The sequence below is a fragment of the Macaca fascicularis genome, chromosome 7 (genome assembly GCF_037993035.2).
Source record: "Macaca fascicularis isolate 582-1 chromosome 7, T2T-MFA8v1.1".
NCBI lineage: Eukaryota > Metazoa > Chordata > Mammalia > Primates > Cercopithecidae > Macaca > Macaca fascicularis.
In genome coordinates this window covers 158,045,587-158,061,637 of record NC_088381.1, presented here as the reverse complement: position 1 = coordinate 158,061,637, position 16,051 = coordinate 158,045,587, and the positions used below count along the sequence as shown (strand labels likewise).

At 43.0% G+C, this 16,051-nt stretch overlaps 1 protein-coding gene across 1 annotated transcript in view; it reads right to left on the bottom strand.

Moving 5' to 3' along the window:
* Window positions 1-494, bottom strand: part of KCNK13 (potassium two pore domain channel subfamily K member 13) — a 125,177-nt gene extending 124,683 nt beyond the window's left edge. Inside the window, exon 1 of the mRNA XM_015454121.4 lies at window positions 353-494. The gene's annotated coding sequence lies outside the window, so the exon portion shown is untranslated. The remainder of the gene's footprint in view (window positions 1-352) is intronic.
* Window positions 495-16,051: the final 15,557 nt, after the last annotated feature.

Genomic DNA, 16,051 nt, shown 5'->3' with positions numbered 1-16,051 from the left:
GCACCCTTGGTCTCTGGATCCTGCGCGGGGGCGTCCTCTGCGCCTACTAGTGGGCTCCGCCCGGACCAAGCCCGCACTGCGAGCCAGCCCCGCTTCCAGAGAGGAGGCCAAAGACTGGGGGCTGTAAGGGCCCCGCGGCCAGGAGACCTTGACCTTGGAGAGTTCCATCTCTTCCACCCGGGCTTGGCAGCTTAGTGCGTTCCAGAGTTTTGCCTGGACGCGGGGTCCGCGCAGAAGGCATCCCCCACCTCACGCACACCATCAGCATGCTCTCCAGCAAACCGCCAAGGCCCCCTCCCCGAAACCCCGCCTTGTAGGGGGCGCTGGCGCCGCTGCCGCTCTCAGATCTCACCTTCCGGGGAGCGCCCTCTCCGCGCCGCTCCGTCGGGACTGTTCCCGGGCCTCCTGGCAGCCGCGGCCCTGCCCTGCCGGCCGGCGCGGGGAGCACAGGTCCGCACCGCGCTCTGCCTTCTCAGGCGGGCGCGCTCCGACGCGGCAACAGGTGGAGCCGTGCGGCTGCCAGCTGCGGCGACTCCACCCTGTCGCCCGCCTCCTTGCGCGCGGGCCCGCCTCCTGCGCTGGTCTCCGCCAGTAGACGCCTGGCGTTTGGAAGGCCGACCAGGGGCTGCAGTGCTCCCACCAGGGCGCGCAGATCTGGGGAGTGAATGCAGAACCGGCTGGTGGGACGCTCAGCCGGGCCGCGTGGGCCCTCCGGGACCGGGAGAGGGCGCTCTGCCTCCTCCAGACACATCCCGCCCCCGCCCGCGCAGACAGCCCCGCGCGGCCCTCCGGAATCACCCGCCCGGGCGTGTGGGAGCGAATCTGCACGCGGAGAGGAATGGATACGTGGGCATCTTCCCACCTTCCGAGAGAGCAGTCCCAGACTCAGAGCCCCACACACCACCCTTACGCACCAGGAGCAGAGACAGAAGGGCTAGGAGCCCTGTTGAGTAAAACCGTATGATTTCGAATAATGAAACACAGCTCTGGTGAGTGCATTTTCATCAGAAACCCTGGTGCTGTTAGCAGCCCTCTCAGCTCTGTTACTCACTCCCCAATGCCCCTCTTTCATCTAGCCTTCTGAGGGGCAAGAGCTTTAGGGGCATCGCGAGAATAGGTGCCTGTGTATACACCCAGGGTGAGTACCGCAATTACCTTTTAAATTCATTTTATTATGAAAAATTTCAAACATTCTAAAAGTTGAAAGAACTTTACAGTGAACACCCGTATACCCACCACCTAGATTCTACAATTAACATGTTACTATACTTGATTTATTAGATACCTATCCGTCCCTCTGTCCATCCATCAACCCATCTGGTTTGGATGCATTTCAGAGTAAGCTGCAGAGCTTGGCACACTTCCGCCCTCATCCCCAGTACTTCTGCCTGCATATCACTACGTAGGGTTCAATATTTACTTACAGAATTTTTTTCCTTTTCGGATAAAATTTACATACAGTGAAATGCATAAATCTTAAGTGTATCATTAGGTGCGTTCTGACAAATGCGTACACCTCTGCAAATCACCTATCCAACCCACCAACCAAACATCATCAACAGGTCAGAGTTCCCCGAAGTCCCTTCCCTGTAACTCCCCACCCACATTCCTCCAGAGGAAACCACTGTTCAGAATTTTTCTGCCATCGATTACTTTCGCTTTTATAGAACTCAGTTTTTTTTTTTGTTCTAAATCTCCATATAAATGGAATCATGCCGGTATGTACTCTCTTGTGGAAAACATGTTTTTGAGATTTACCCATGTTATATATCTTAGTAATTCCTTCCTCTTTATTGCTAGTTTTTCATTGTTTGGATATACCATAGTTTTATTCTTTCTCCTTCTATTGATAGAAAGGAGAACTGTTATAAAATTTTGGTCATCATAAATAAAACTGTTAGGAACATTCTTGTACACCTATGTAGACATATGTTTTCATATTTCTTACGTAAAGACCTAGGAGTGGAATTGCTGGGTCAGAGGGTACGTATGTATTTCGTTTTATGAGAAACTGCCCGACATTTTCCCAAAGCAGCTGTACTGACAGTGTACAATAGTTCTGGATGCTCCGTATCTTTGTCAACATTTGGCAGTATCAGTCATTTTAATTTTAAAACTACTGGTGGATGTAGCAATATCTTGCTGTGGTTTTAATTTACATTTCCCTGATGTCTAAAAATACTGGTGGATGTAGCGATATCTCACTGTGGTTTTAATTTGCATTTCCCTAATGTGCTTGCTGGCCACTTGTGTACCTTCTCTTGTGAATTTTCTGTTGAAATATTTTGCCCACTTATAAAATTAGTTTCTCTGTTACTGAGTTATAGAGATCCTTTATATATGCAGGATACCAGTCCTTTCTCAGATACATATCTTGCAAATATTTCTACCTCTGATTTGCCTATTTATTTTCTCATTTATTTTCTTAAATATGTTTTCTGTATGTTTGGTGCCCTTTGAGAAATCATTACCTCCTTCAAGGTTGCATAGGTTTTCTGTCTCCCCACACTTTTATATTTGGGTCTATGATCCATTTGTTTCCCTATGGTATGAGGGAAGAGTCAAAGGTCATTTTGTCCAGGTGGATTTCCAGTTATTCCAATGCTATTTGTTGAAAAGATAAATATGCCTGAGTTTCAGGAATTTAGTTTGTTCATTACTTGCCCACCCTTATGCTAATACCACAGGATTTACATTACTTATAACTCTATGGTAGGTCTTTAGTGGGACTATAATTGAGTCCTCTAACTTTGCTCTCCTTTTTCAAGATTCTTTGAATGTTATAAAACTTTTACACTTCCACTAAAAAATCATAGAATCAGCTTAATTTCATCAAAAAAGCTGTGGGATCTTGATTTCTGGGATTGTGCTGGATTTTGGAAAGAACATCTTGACAATTCATGAAAGAGGTATATTCCTCTATTTATTTAGGGTTTCTTAACCAAGTTTTCATATTGGAGAGTTTGCACATCTCTTGTAAATTCATTCTAAAGTATTTTATGTTCTTTTAATGTTATTGTAAATGGAATTTCAAAATTTTACTTTTCAGTTGTTTGCTGTAGTCCATAAAATACACGATTGTTGCAAAAGTACTTGAATTCTTCAGCCTTGCTACATTTCATCAGTTGTACATGTTTTGTTGATTCCTTTAGGAGTTTTTTTATAAATAATCATGTCATCTACAAGTTTTGCTTTTTTCTTCCTGATCTTTATCATCTTTTCCCCCTCTTGTCTGTAATGGCTAGAGCCTCAGTATATTATTCAATAGAAGTGGAAGCAGATATCCTTGTCTTATGATATTAGGAGAAAACTTTCCTTTTATCATCATTTATATAATGTTAGCTGTGGGGTTTTCATAGGAACTATCGGATTAAGGAAGTTTCCTTTTATTATTGTTTCTAGTTTTCTGAGTTTTTTGTTTTTAATGAAGCATGAATGAGTACTGAATTTTTCAAATGCCTTATCTGCATCTATGGTGATGATCATATAGTTTTCTCCTTTATTCTGTTAATATGTTGTATTTCATTGATTGCCTTTCTAATGTTAGTTAAGCCAATTTTGCATATCTGGGATAAGTTGTACTTGGGGTTTCCACTCTATTCTTTTTATTCTTCCACTTCTGAATTTACTCTTCTTTTTCTAGCTTCTTATGGTGGATGTTTAGATCACCAATTTTAGACCTTTCTTCTTTGCTAATGTTAGTGTTGCAGGACTTTTCCTTAGTTCAGCTAAAGATGGGGTCCTTGTCCGTCCTGCAACCATGAAAATTTAGGTTGGTGGAGGGTTTGAAGGGTAAAGCAGGGCTTTATTGGGTGAAAAGGAAGAAAAGGGAGAAGCAGGCACTCTCTCTAGACCAGAGTCCCTGCTACAGCGCTTCCCGCCGACAGCTTGAATCCCAGGTTCCACACAGGAAGAGGAGGGGTCGGGCTCCTCCCTGCTGCAAGGGTGGTGAACTTCCCCAGGCTCCAGCTCCACCTCAGTGGGCAGGCTGGTTGGAGCTTCTCCAGCGACCCCCTCCCACCTGGCTGTCTCATTAGTATTTTTAAACTTTACCTTTCCCTGTTAGCCTGGTGCTAGCTGCATCCTAAAAATTTTGGTATATTGTATTTTCATATTTTATTCAAATTATTTTCTGATTTTTTTTGGCACATGAATTATTTAAAAGTGTGTTGCTTAATTTCCAAATATCTGGAGTTTAAAAAGGACACATTATTTATTTCTAACTTATTTCCAGTGTGTTCAGAGAACCATATTCAGTATGTTTTCAATCTTCCTAAATTTGTTGAGACTTATTTCATGGTCCAGCCAGATGGTCTATTTTAGTGAATGTACTATGTGCACTTGAAAAGAATGTGTATTCTGCAGTTGTTGGCTATAGTGTTCTATAAATGTCAGTTAAAAGTAATTGATGGTGTTTATACGATCTATCTTTACTGACATTTGCTCTCTGTATTCTATTGATTGGTGAGAGGAATATTTAAAATCACCAGCTCTATGTAATCATCTATTTCTACCTTTATGTCACTTGTTTCATGTACTTTTAAGCTGATATTAAACATATGTATTGATAATTATTTTATCTTCCTGGTGTAGTGACCCTTTTATTAATATGAAATGTCCCTCTTTATCTCTGGTAATACCCTTTGCCTTGAAGTTTACTTTATCTGATATTAATCCAGTCACCACATTCTTCTGCTTGACATTTGCATGGTATCTTTTCCCATCCATTTACTTTTAACTTATCTGCATAGTTTACGTATTTTAAGTGGACTTGCTGTGAACAGCATGCAGTTGGGTCTTTTTGGGGGGATTTGTGTCAGTTCTGATAATCTCCATGATTGACCAGACCAATGCTGGTCAATAGAATTTATGTGATAATGGAAATATTTTATATCTGTGCTGTTCAATATACTAGTGAAATACGGGAGTCACTACTGAGCACTTAAAATGTGGCTAGTGCAATGAAGAGACTGATTTAAATTTTATTTAATGTCAATTAACAAGTATCTCACGTGGCCTGTGGCTGCCATCCTAGTGCAGATAGAGACCATTTACATTTAATGTAGTTGTTTATACGACTGGACTTAAGTCTGCCATTTTACTATTTGTCTAGTTTGTCCCCACTATTTTTGGCTTCTCTGTTCTACCTTTCCTGACATCTTTTGGATTAACTGGGTCTTTTTTAGTTAATAGAGTATTTTTCAGAGCAGTTTTAAGTTCACAGCAAAATTGAGAGGAAGGTACACATTTCCCAAATACTCCTGCTCCCACACACACACATAGCCTCCCCCACTATCAATATCTCCCAACAGAGTGGTCCATTTGTTATAACTGATGAATCTACATTAACACATTATCGAAGTCCATAGTGTGTATTAGGGTGCACTTTTGGTACTGTACATTGTATGGGTTTGGACAAATGTATAATGACATGTGTCCACCATTATAGTATCATACACAGTAGCTTCACTGCCCTAAAAATCCTCTAGCCTCTGCCTATTCATCCTACCACCTCCACTCCTGCAACCTCTGGTCTTTCAACTGTCTCCAAAGTTGTGTCTTTTCCAGAATGTCACATAGGTATAATCATACAGTATGTAGTCTTTTCATATTGGTTCCTATCACCTGGCAATGTGGATCTACGATTCCTCTGTGTCTTTTCATGGCTTGACAGCTCATTTTCTGAAGAGTGCTGGATAATATTCAATTATCTGGATGTACCACAGCTTATTTATCCATTCACCTATTAAAGAACATCTTGGTTGCTGCCAAGTTTTGGCAGTTATGGATAAAACTGCTATAAACATCTGTGTGCAGGTTTTTGTGTGGACATAAGTTTTCAACTCCTTTGGGTAAATATTAAGAAGTGCAATTGCTGGATCATATGGCAACTATATTTAGTTTTATAAGAAGCTGCCAAATTGTCTTCCAAAGTGGCTGTACCATTTTGCATTCCCATGAGCAATAAATGACAGTTGCTGTTGCTCGATATCCTTGCCAGCATTTGGTGATGTCAGTGTTCTGGATTTTGGCCATTCTAATAAATGTGTAGTGGTATCTCATTGTCTTAATTTATACTTCTCTGATGACATATGATGTGTGGAGCATCTTTTCCTATGTGTATTTGCCACTTGTATATTTTGGTGAGGTGTCTCTAGCCTATTTCTTTTTAAGGGACAGTTGCCCAGGCTGGAATTCAGGGGCACGATCATAGCTCACTATAGCCTTGAACTCCTAGGCTCAAGTGATCCTTCTGCCTCAGCCTCTCAGGTAGCTGGGACTACAGGCATGGACCACCATGCCAAGTTTTTTTTTTTCCTTGCTGCCCAGACTGGTCTCAAACTCCTGGTTTGGCCCATCTTTTAATCTCATTGTTTTCTCATTGTTGAATTGTAAAAATTCTTTGTATATTTTGGTTAACAAGGCTTTATCAGATAACTGTTGTGCAAATATTTTCTCCCAGTCTGTGGCTGGTCATTTTATTCTCTTAATAGTGTCTTTCTCAGAGCAGACATTTTTATCTATTGGCTTTCTAGCTCTATCTTTACATTAAGTGGTTGCTCTAGGGATGAACGTTTCACAGCTAAGAGCTAACTAACATTGTATCACTTTGGATAAAATACAGATAGCTTACTGTAAAGGGTCCTTTCCTTTTCCCTTCTCTGCATCTATTATGCCATGATTGTCATTCAAATTATCTACATATGCTAAAATCCCACCAATTTTTATTTACTTACTTTTTTTTGATATGGAGTCTCACTCTGTCGCCAGGCTGGAGTGCAGTAGCGCAATCTCGGCTCACTCACTGCAACCTCCACCTCCTGGGCTCAAGCTATTCTCCTGCCTCAGTCTCCCGAGTAGCTGGGACTACAGGCACATGCCACCATGCCCAGCTAATTTTATTTTTAGTAGAGACGGGGTTTCACCATGTTGCCCAGGATGGTCTCGATCTCTTGTTCTCGTGATACACCTGCCTTGGCCTCCCCAAGCGCTAGGATTACAGGTGTGAGCCACCATGCCTGCCTGTTGTTTAAACAGTAATACAAAGTTTAAAGAGAAAGAAAGAAGACATCCTTTGTATTTACTCGGATGTTTACTATTTTCAGTGGCTTTTATTCCTTCTTAAAGATTTGAGTTTCCCTCTGGTAAAATCTCCTGTTAGCCTGAAGAACTTCCTCTAGCATTTCTTGTAATTTAGATCTGCAAATTCTCTTAGTTTCCTTTTATCTGAAAATATTAGTTTTTTTTTTAAATTCATTCTTGAAATATATTTTTGCTAGATACAGATCTCTGGGGTGACTTTTTGTTTTTTTCCTTTCGGCGTGTTAAAGATGATGTTGCACTGTCTTCTGGCCTCCAATGTTTCTAAAGAGAGGTCAGCAGTCATTTGAATCATTACTCCCTAGTTTCCTGTTGCTGATTTCAATGTTTTCTCTTTAAGTTTGGTCTTCAGTAGACTATGATGCATCTAGATGGGGTTTTCTTTGTATTAATCCTGCTTATTATTCACTGAACTTCTTGAATCTGTAAATTTATGTCTGTCACCAAATTTGGGAGTTTTTTCGGCCATTACTATTTGAACTTTTTTTTTTTTTTATAGTCTTGCAGAGTTTTAATAGTTGCTTTAATAGCTTTGACTAGAACTTCTTGGGGTTGATCTCCTTTGTCTCTTCTCTTGAGAATGAGGCAAAATTTTTTTATTCAGATAGTGAGTAACTTTGGATTGTATCCTAGACATTGTATTTAGTGTATAATTTATGTTGTACTGTAGAAACTCGGGATTCTCTTATATTCCTCTGAAAAGAATTATTATTTTAAAACATGCAGTTAACTTGGTTGAACTCAGCGATAAAACTGTCTCCCCTGCAGTGGGAAGTAGTTCAACTTTTAGTTCAGTTCTTTTAGCCTTAGTCCTGCATGCATAGTTCAGTGGTCAGCTAGAGATTTGGGCAGTTTATATACAGAATTTAGGAATCTCCCCTTTAGCTTGCCTTTCTGTTATTTCCCCCTTTACTCTTGAGAGGCTGTGGTGCTCTGAACTCTACTCTGGTTCCTCAAGCCAGCGAGACTGTAGATTGTACACTGGAGGCTTACCTGTCCTGCAAGGTGCATGGACACCTGGTCTCAGGCTAACGGTGGTAAAAAACAGGAAACTCACACAGTCCGGTGCTCGTCCTCCAGTTACTGACTCCTCTCCAGTATCTGCCTGCTTTTGGTCTATTTCAGTATCTTAAGAAGTTGGTTTTTAAAGAAGGTTTTTTTCCAGAGCTTACAGTTTTTATTTGCTAAAGAGTTGGTCCAATAGGAACTCTTTGGCTCTGCGAAAAACCTGAAGTCACCTGGTTTCCCCCAACATTGTATAATGACATTTTCAAACATATCAAAGAATTTTACAATGGCAGCTTGCAAATTGACCACTGAGATTGGACAATTAAATTTTTCTATACTTGCTTGATCATGTATCTACTTGTCCATTAATATATCTTACATCTTATGCATTTCAGAGTAAACTGCTGACATCCATATACTTGCCCCTAAATACTTCAGCATGTGTATCATTAACTGGAATTCAACAACTGTTTAGTTTTTTCCTTTCTGATGTAGAATTTACATACCACAAATGCACATGTCAGGACTTACATTGAGTGTTTTAAAAATCAGCTTTATTGAACTATAATTTACATCCAATAAAAATTACCAATTTAGTATATAATTCAAGTTTTATTAAATGTTACCAATGCCACAATTACGGTAGAAACATTTCTATAACCTCTAAAAGTTCCCTCATGCAGTCAAGTCCTTCTCCCGACCCTTGCACTTAACTTTCAAGCCACTTAAGTCTACTTTGAGCACAAGTGGGTGCCACTCCCAAGAACAGGAATTGGAGCCCCTTCACTGCCAAATGTGTTCTGGGGGTGGGGGTTGGGGGCAGGGACACAGAAGGAATGGAAAAATGGAACCAGGTCTCAGACTGGGCTCTTCAAAAGCATCTCCAGGTTGTCTCTAGAAAGTAGTTAAGTGGCTCATTAAAGCCATTAAGTCTGCTCCTCTACCTAAAGGCAGATTCGGCCAATCCAAGCACAACTAAAGATGCTCATTTCTTGAGTGTGCTATGGTATTAGAGGAGAACAAGAAGCAGAAGTTTGCTCTCATCTTTAAGAAGACTGAAACCTCAGACAGATTCACATACTTTTGAGCTTCAGTTTCTTCATTTATAAAATGGACTTCGTCCTGTGGGTGAAGTGGGACATGCCAGGCACGTAATAGACATCCAAATATTTACTGCATGGATGCATTCTGGTAAATGGTAAGGTTCTTGGCCAAGTAATTATTTTTAATCCCCAGCATGTTGTTTCTGATATCGAAGGAAGGTGGCTGTGTATCCTTTCTTTGCAAACTTAGGAGTTTCTTGTGTCAAACGTAGACATTCTCATAACATGTAAAAACACTTGTCTGACCCTTCCCACCACACAGGTGACCCTCTCTCCGGCCACTTCTCCCCAAGCCATTCGGTGGCCAGTCACCAGCCCATTTTTCACACCCTCACCAGTGGTGCACACTGCCCAGGCCCTTCTCCCTTGGACCTCCCAGGTAGCACATCACAACTCCTTCCTTCCTTTCAGATAAGCCTTAGAATCTATCTGTCCTAGTAACTTTCCCTGCTTCCTCCTACCCATTCAGATCCTCCCCTCCCATATCGGTGAGTTTACATCAGGCATCTGAACCAAAAGGTCAGCGGTTCCCAGCAGGAGATGAGTGGCTCTGCATGAGGGGTTTTACTGACTGCGAGGCCAGCCCAGCCGGCCAACCTAAAGGCCCTCACCTCTACCTTCTCCCTCTTCACCAGCTATCAACTCACTCTTGGGGTTCACATTAACATGCATTCCCTAATTCCCCCAACCCCACCAATCAGATGCTGCCACTTCTTTCTGGGAGGCAGCAGGTATCAGTAACGGTACTTGTAGGACAGGAAGTGCACTGGTTAGCTCTGCAGAGTTGTTCAGGGTGTGCTGCTGGGAGGCTCAGTCTAGGGGTGAAGACTTCCTTGTGAGCGGAGCCCCTTTCTGTGGGATGCAAAAAGGGGCTCCAAGGCCAAAATTTTTAAATCTATCAATCTTCCAGAAACAACTTCCATTTAGTAGTCTGGAAGCAATATATGTGGAAGAATGCTAGTTTCCAAAAGGCATGGGTTTTATTTTCTACACTTAATTGCCCCAGAGGCTGCCAGTTGGTTCCAAGCACTTTTAGTTACTGCTAACAAATACAAATCATTACAACCCACATTTCTGAAGTTCTTGCCACTGGTCAAGAGCACCACTTCATTTGATCCTTGTAACAACCCCATGAGGCAGGAAGGACAGGTATTAGTCCTGTCCTTCAAATGAGAACAGGAAGACTCAGAGGCGTTACTGCAGTGCCTCGAGGTCTCACAGCTTGGAGGAAGCAGAGCTGGGACTAGACAATTCTAATGAACCCTGAGTGTCTTGTGGCTAAGTCACCTGAGTATCTGGTGGCTGAGTCACCTCTCAGGCTTTGGTTGGATCTCAGGCCATGACCAGGTGAGTATCTGTCTTCATTCAGGGTGGATGAATGAGGGAACCTGGAAAGCAACACATACATAGATATGTACATTGAAGCAAAAATCAGTCTATTGTGTGCTACACACAGATATTTTCATTAAAAAGTGCTGGTCATGGAGTGAGCACAGTGGCTTACTCCAGGAGTTCCAGACCAGCCTGGGCAATATGGCAAAACCTTGTCACCACTTAAAAAAAAAAAAAAAAAAAAAAACCCCAAAATTAGCTGGGTGTGGTGATGTGTGCCTGTAGTCCCAGCTACTCGGGAGGCTGAGGCAGGAGAATTGCTTGAGCTTGGAAGGTCAAGGCTGCAGTGAGTTGTGATTGCACCATTGCACTCCAGCCTGGGGGACAGTGCTGACCCTGTCTCAAGAAAAAAAAAAAAGTGCTGGTCATGACTCTTTAAATTGATTTCGCCCTCTCCAGCCTGGGCGACAGTGCTGACCCTGACTCAAAAAACAGAAAGTGCTGGTCATGACCCTTAAATTGATTTTAGGATTCACTAAAGGGTGGTGACCTATAGTTTAAAAAATCACTGTTGCAGGACACAAGGGTTCACTAATTTATGCGGCTTTTTCAAGAAACTTTAAAAAATAGTTCTCTACTTGGTTTCCTTTTGCTTTTCAATAAATTCTACAAGTTTGCACAAATTATTTAAGAGGCATAAGGTTTCTGTGGTGCAATATTAATAAGTCAGCTAGAAATGCTTCTCACCCTGGAGGATACATCGGGCATTTTCCGCCTCCCTTTGGAGAACTTCCTATCTGCTCCTTCCCTCCCCATCAGGGGCAGCCCCAGGATCTGGAGTAATTGGATCAGGAACGGACTTGTGACTCAAGATGGCCAATCCCATGTGTCCAGGGACTTTTGCTGGGGCTGTGGAGCTGGAAGAAAGATGGGATTCTAGCGCCATGGGGGAATCTTGGCCTCCACGTGTGGAGAGCTTGCTTGAGAATGATGCCCATATTCTGGAAAGCAGAGCTGAAAGTTGGAGACAGTCTGTTACATTAGGGATTCCCTGGCTCCAGCACACTGGCCAGACTTTTGTTCATTGTACAAATCTAATTAACCTGGTTTCTCGTAACCATAAAAGAAACCTAATGTATTCTTTCATAAAAATATTCATAAAATATTGAATAGCAAACATTTGAGGCTTTTAAATGTTAGTAATGTCAATTATATGAGAACAAAATCAGCATTCAGTTGTCATGTTAATTTCTAAAGAACCTATGAGCAAATAGCCATCCAGGGCATATTCAGTAGCATCATCTACGTCCTCAAGTCCAGAAAGGGATAGCATTGGCTTAGCTAGGACAGACTTAGCACCTCAGATGGGGCACAGATCTTGTTCATTAACCAGCTGTGTAACCCTGAACCTTATTTTTCCCTCTATATAATAAAATGAAGATAGTATCACCTGCCCCATTGTGTGAAGATATATATACAATTACCTATGATCATAAATTATGATTTAAGTTACCCATAATAAATGCCCCATGGATGCAATTTCCCCTTTGCCTTTCCTTTCTAAGCTTCTCTTTGTGTGTATTGAAAAAGGAGACTGATCCAGATGCCTTCCAGTTCTTAATAAAAGCAGTGGACGCCATGTGGTGGCTTGCACCTGTAATCCCAGCTATTGGGGAGGCTGAGGCGGGAGGACTGCTTGAGGCCACAGTGAGTGATGATCGTGCCATAGCACTCCAGCCTGGGTGATAGAGCAAGATTCCATCTCTTTAAAAAAAAAAAAAATGCAAGGGGCTCTTTGAAAACTTTGCTACAAAGGGAACAGGAGACACTGAAACGTGCCTTAGATACATGAACCATAAAGTTGGTCAGACTGCGGAGCTTCTTCTAGGCCTACTGTGAATAAAATATAATTTATACACATCAGTTGAATTCTGCTTTAAAACAGACTTGATTGGAACTCTGTGAAATATGGGACAGGAGTTGCACCAAGACTTGCAGGCTCTGCCCTGTGTCTGCACACCACCTACCACCTGCTACTGTGGGCTGCCTCTTGCCCTCCCCATCTCTGGTATCTCCCATGCTGCCTTCTCTTCTGACACTGGTCTCATTCCTCCAGCGCTGTGCTTTAGACCTAGCGAGTCAACAAAAACGGTGGGTTTCAGAAAATTTAATAGATCATACTTAACAGTGCAAAGCGTTCAGCCCTTGATGCTCTTACCTGAAAGGAGCCCACTCTACTTGCAGGTCTGGCTTTAATCATTCAGTGGCTCAGTCCTGCATATTGATGCGACATTTAGTGGGTGACTTTATGTGCTGCTAGTTGGTTCTGTCACGTCAACCATGATTTGCTGTTACAGTGGATGAAGGCGTACCCAGTCTTGTATATATAGTTACATATCACGTATGCCAAGTGTATTAGTCCATTTTCATACTGCTATGAAAAAATACCCGAGACTGGGTAATTTATAAAGAAAAAGAGGTTTAATGGACTCACAGTTCCACGTGGCTGGGGAGGCCTCACAATCATGGCAGATGGTGGAGAAGCAAGGGCACATCTTAACATGGTGGCAGGCAAGAGAGCACGTGCAGGAAAACTCCCATTTATAAAACCATTAGTTCTCATGAGACTTATTCACTATTACAAGAAGAGCATGGGAAAAACCCGCCCCCATGATTCAGTTACCTCCCACCAGGTCCCTCCCATGACATGTGGGTATTATGGGAGGTACAATTCAAGATGAGATTTGGGTGGGGACACAGCCAAACCATATCACCTGCCCCTTGGCTGGACCTTGGGAACATCTGCTGCCTGGATCCTCAGAGCAGTATAGGATGACTCTGGAGCTAAAATGCCTGGGTTCAAATTCCAGCTCCACCACTTGCCAGCTATGTGACTTTTCAAAAATAACTGTAATTTTTCTGTCTGTAAATGGGGATAATGATGGTACATCCTTGATAAGGTTATGAAAATTAAATAAACACAAAACACATAGAAGAGTTCCTGGCACAAAGTGCTCAGTGCTGGCTGGCCAATGTTAATGCTCAAGGACTAGTGGACACAGACCAGGCTCAGAGTTGATCACCAGCCTCCAGGGAGGCTTTGGTCATGTCATTGCTGACATTCCCAGGAGCATGTGGCCACAGACCACCTTTGATCTCTCATTTTTTGGATGTGTGAATCCTATTATATAAGCAATGGCCACCTAACTTACTAGTTGATAAAAACACAATAAGAAATTGTACAGTTTATGGTACTCTTTTGTCCTGGATTTGCTTGAAATAAGTAGGCTACTGAACTTGGAAAATTTGTCAAAGATTTTGTAAGATGATCTGACCTAGGCATAATATGGAGTTAGTACCATATTCACACTGGAAATCACGTAATTTATATTAGGGATAACTCTATAACTTCCACTAAAGAATCCAGGAAAACCAAGCTCAACTTGTGTGTAGTGCGATACAGGAAGGTGTGCACTTTCGAGACAGCAGAGTCTTGGTTCCATTGCTTACTGGGGGCTTTAAGTTATTTAACTCCCTTGAACCTCAGTTTCCTCATCTGTAAAATAGGTCTAATAAGGCTGGGCATGGTGGCTTATGCTTGTAATCCCAGCACTTTGGGAGGCCTAGCCAGGCAGATGGCTTGAGCTCAGGAGTTCAAGACCAGCCTGGGCAACATGGCAAAAGCCCGTCTCTACTAAAAATAGAAAAATTAGCTGGGCGTGGTGGCAGGTGCCTGTAGTCCCAGCTACTTGGGAGAATCATTTGAACCCGGGGGGTGGAGTTTGCAGTGAGCTGAGATTGTGCCACTGCACTCTAGCCTGGGTGACAGAGCAAGACTCTATCCAAAAAAGAAAAGAAAAGAAAAAAGGAAAGAAGGAAAATAGGGCTAATAATGGTATATTCTTCAGGAGGTTGATGGGAGGATTAAGTGTAAAGCACTCAGGCACAGGCACTGAAACATTGGAAGAACTCAGGAAACATAAGCTGTTACTGTTAGGTGGAAAAATACAGCCTTCCAAATCAGGGGCATGCAGCTTCATGCCAATAGAGCAGAGGTGAGGGTCTCCTCAGTTAGGGAGAAGTAACTGTTAAACCTCAATGGGAGAAGGATAGAAGCACAGTTTCCTCAAAAACATTAGGCATGCTGTGGTCAGTCCTCACCCCTCCCACCCCCTCCTAAAAAAAAGAAAAAAAAGAAGAAAGAAAAGACCTCTGAGTAGAACTGCTTGTTTTCTGTGTTCCCACGTGTTTTTGATTTTTCTTGGGGAGTTACTTGACTTCCCATGTGTGCCATCAGCTGTGCCAGAAAGCACAGGGTAGTGACCCTACCCCCAGTGGCCTGGCTCAGCCCTGCCGTTCCCTAGGCCCCTCAGCTTGGCAAGGGGCACAGCACTGGTGTCAGGGGTTGGGCCTGGACACCTACGAAGTGTAAATTCCTTGACCATGACTTTCCCTAATGTGACTTCAATGTTATCTATTCAGCCCATTCTGCAGAACTTCTCTCTCCAGGTGGGCCCCCCCCAGGGCCTAGAGGAATACTATTCCAAGTGTGAGTACTACTGCCAGACTTGGAGTAGTACTCCTCTAGGCCTGGGAGGGCCCATCTGGAAATGGAGACTCAGCAAGGCCGGCTGGTGCGGAGTTCAGAAAGTCAAAGCAAGCATTCAGAAACTTCCATAGCAATTGACAGTGTTGAGACAATCCAAGCACCTGACTTTATATTCTAAAAATGTTATCCACAATAGATTGGGGGAAAAACAGTCCATCTCCTTACATATAGCCTACCACACTGCCCAGGAGCTCTGGTCGTACAGTCCAGCAGTTAGCAGAAGAGGCTTTGGGTGCTGTCTGACCTGAGTTCAGGTGCTGCTAAAGCACATTTTCTAGAAGCATGACCTTGGACAAGCATTTTACCTTTTGAATTTCCTTCTGGAAAATATAGACAATCCTAATGACCTACCTGTAACAGTGACAGCAGCAAGCACTTGTACTATTTTCATGCTGTGCGGGTGTGGCTTAACACTTTATAGGTACTAAGTCACCAGACACATCAACCCTCTACAAAGGGTATTATTACCACCTCTTTCATTTTGTAGGTGGGGGACCATGGCACAGAGAAGTTACATAACTTGGTCTAGTCTGCACAGCCAGTAAGTGGCAGAGCTGAGATTCAAACCCTGGCCACCTGACTCCAGCTCTGAGCTCTGACCCACTTTGCCAATCCGCCTCCTTGTGCTGTTATGTGGATCAGATAAGCAATGTACCCATGTGACCCCACACAGTCATTGTCTAGCTGTCAATCTGCCACCATCGTCTTGATTAGCTGGGTCCTGCTCCAGAGCAGGCCAACTGACTGCAGCTGTGATGAGGATGCCCTGCTGACTGCGAGGCTTGCCCGGCACTACCCAGAAGCCTATGCTGCCCCTGCCCCAACCTGGGTGGGACCAGTGCATGGTGAGAATCGCATATTCTTTGCCACAGTCCTTTGGACGCTCGGATTAAACTGC